The sequence below is a fragment of the Hylobates moloch genome, unplaced genomic scaffold (assembly GCF_009828535.3).
Source record: "Hylobates moloch isolate HMO894 unplaced genomic scaffold, HMol_V3 SCAFFOLD_2, whole genome shotgun sequence".
NCBI classification, from domain to species: Eukaryota; Metazoa; Chordata; class Mammalia; order Primates; family Hylobatidae; genus Hylobates; species Hylobates moloch.
In genome coordinates this window covers 175,978,921-175,982,082 of record NW_026652277.1, presented here as the reverse complement: position 1 = coordinate 175,982,082, position 3,162 = coordinate 175,978,921, and positions in this window count along the sequence as shown.

Below are 3,162 nucleotides of genomic sequence, written 5' to 3'. Positions count from 1 at the left end.
TGGCTCCAGAGGATGCGGTTTGTTCCTTCCGCCTCTGAAGCCAGAGTCAGTTTCGGACGGGGTGTTCTGGCCCTCTGGGGTCGCGTCCTTCTCTGCATCCCTGACAGCTGCCGGGCATGGACTGGAGCCACAGCAGGACTCACCCAGACCCCTGCGCCTCCTTCACACGCTGCTGGTTCCCCTGGAAGTGAATGCGTACACAGGCGCCTCTGCATCCAGCTCTAAAGCGCTTGGTGACTCCATGCCCTCCCTCTCCGGCCTGGCTCTGGGGCTGAGCCTGGGCAGCAGGCACCCTCCACACCCACACTCCCTCCTCTCCTAAGGGGACCCCTGGCTCCTCATGCTCATAGCTTCCCCTGGCTGCCCCCCAGCTTCCCCCAGCTGTCCCCTGGCTTCCCCTGGCTGCCCCCCAGCTTCCCCCGGCTGCCCTGCCGGCCGGGGGGCCGTGCTCACTCCTCCCACAAGGCCCAGCACAGACGTGCAGGGAAGGGGTGAGGTCCTCACCCCAGTGGTCAGTGCCCAAGGTGTCCACGCTCAGAGCTTCCCCACAGGCACGGGGACTCAGCCCAGGCTTCTTCCTCCCCCTGGGCGTGAGGGTCCTGAGGGTCCCTGCAACCCCACCCCCAGGGGAGGCGGCGCAGCCCAGAATGTTCCATGGACAGGACGAGACGCCCGCGCTGGTGACTGACTCGCTGGAAGACCTGCTTAGGAAGCCACATCGCTGGCATGGGCCTCTCCTCGCCAAGGTTTTCACACAAGCCCAGACCACCCCCTGCAGGGACTGCTGCAGTGGTTCCTGATCCCTACCTCTAAAAATCCGGCCTGACAGAGGAAGCTCAGTAAAGCTTTCACTCCCTCCCCTCCTTGCCAGCAGGTCCACACCGCGCGCCCGTCTCCCCGCAGGGTGGGAATCAATTCTGCTTTAAAAGACACCTAGGAAAGGGGAGTCCCACATTCTCAGCGGAAACGTCCTCTGCTGTTGTTTGCAATCGGCTCTCGGCTCCTCCGCGGCGCCCACCTGCTTGTCTGAGCTCTGCCGTCTCTTCCCGCAACAGGTCCAGGTGGGCTCTCGGGGAAGCTCCACCGACAACCCTGTGTTCTGAGCGTGTAGATCCGGCCTCTCCTGGCTGCACAGTTTCTGTCACAGGTTCCTTCTCTGTTTCCACCTGGATTTGTATTTACTTGAGATGTTTACTCAGCATGCTATTCTGCTGCCCGGCATACAAGGAAAATTCAAATGATGGCTGCTGTTATTATTTCTCATTCCATGTGGATTCCAGTCCTCTCAGGGACAAAACACTGCCCTTTACTATTGTAGCCTGATCCTAATATTGCTATAATAACTGATATTTATTGAGTGCTGGCAAAGGGGAAAGTCTAAGAACTTCATGCATATGAGTCATTAACTCCTTACAACCACTCCATGACGGTCAGCACCATTTAGAGACCCAGTGTACAGATGTGGAAACTGAGGCACTGAGGGCCTAGGACTCCTCACCCAGGCAGTGTCAGAGCTGGGCTCACAAAGCACTGAGGGCCTAGCACTCCACACGCAGGTACTGTCAGAGCTGGGCTCGCAGATGCAGAAACTCAGGCACTGGGGGCCTAGCATCCCTCACCTAGGCAGTGTCAGAGCTGGGCTCACAGATGCAGAAACTGAGGCACTGGGGGCCTAGCATCCCTCACCCAGGCAGTGTCAGAGCTGGGCTCCCTCACCCAGGCAGTGTCAGAGCTGGGCTGATAGCCAGCAAGAACTACTTAACCTGTCGTTTAATGTCTAGGGCTGTTCATGGTAAATTGTGGGCTCGGCCATTTTGGCTCTTAATGTATTCGTATTCTTGGAGACCGAGGAAGAAGATGGCCATTATTTAACTGGAACACTTCTCTCCCTGAAGGACCAACACTCTACCCAATTGTATGCAGTTTCCTGGAAATGTAAATTTTCCCACAACTGGTAGGCGTAGCACTAAGTTGGTGGGGCCAGGACTTGCCGTAGGTGGAAATGCAGAAATCTCTGCTGTTTCTTGTTACTCACGGGAATTCAATCAACAGCTTCACCACCAGATTAAGCTGCAACAACGGGAAACACCCTCTGAAGAGCAGCTGCCAGGACTTAAGATTTTATGTGATTAAGAAAATAGCACTCTCTTTGCTAGGAAGCCTCTGGTGCTTGCACAACACTTTAAGACCAAAACTCATAACTAACATCGGCAGTTTAATTACCCAGGCCAGCCTGAGGAGCTAAATCGCATCTCCCCACCTCAAGGTCTCAGACATCCATCAATGACGCCCAAAGTTAACACGTGGTCTAAATGCATCAAATTCCTGTTAACACTTTCCACAGGCAAACAAGGGTCCCTCCCTGTGCCCCGGCTTTCTGATGTTCACCAGGGTGTGCTGGACGTAGGACCAGGTGTCTGGCCTCGACAAGCACCAGGTCTCCAACTGAGGGGCTCTGCAGGGGCGGGTTCCCTGGGCAAGCACATTTGGTCACCTGCAGAGCTGCACGTAGACCAACCATGGAGAGGATGGCTACACCATGTGGGGAGGGAGGGGAAGGGCTGGCACGAGTGACTTCTCATAGTTGCCCTGTAGTTCTCTAACAGGCAGCCAGGGTGAAGGCAAGCGCAGAGGGAGGCTCTCCTCATGGTGGCCGGAGACCACGCGGGACACCTGGCAAGCACGTTCATGTCAGGCACAGAATCCGCACGTGGTCCTCCCGTCTCCACAGGTGGGCTCCCCGCACCCTTCCTGGTCTCCACCCATCATCCCGTTTTCTCCACAGCGCTTCCCCTTCAGTATGTTAAGGTTGAAATGGGGTGCGAAGTAAAGGAAGTCACCACACCATGTGATCCGTCTTGAGTCTTGCTCTGCTGCAATTTTTATCCTGTGTCTGGGGTGGCAAGTTGGTCCTGCCCCCTTGTGGAGAACTTTGCAGGCATGCAGCACCAGGGCCACTTGAGCCACTGGGAGCTTCCCCTGCTGAGCACAGAGCATTAAGAAGCAAGCTGGGGTTCACCTGCAGCGAGCTGTCAGCTGGGGCAGCCACACTCCCTTTAGGTACCTTCATCTGCAGCGAGCTCTCAGCTAGGGCAGCCACACTCCCTTTAGGAACCTTCATCTGCAGTGAGCTCTCAGCTGGGGCAGCCACACTCCCTTTAG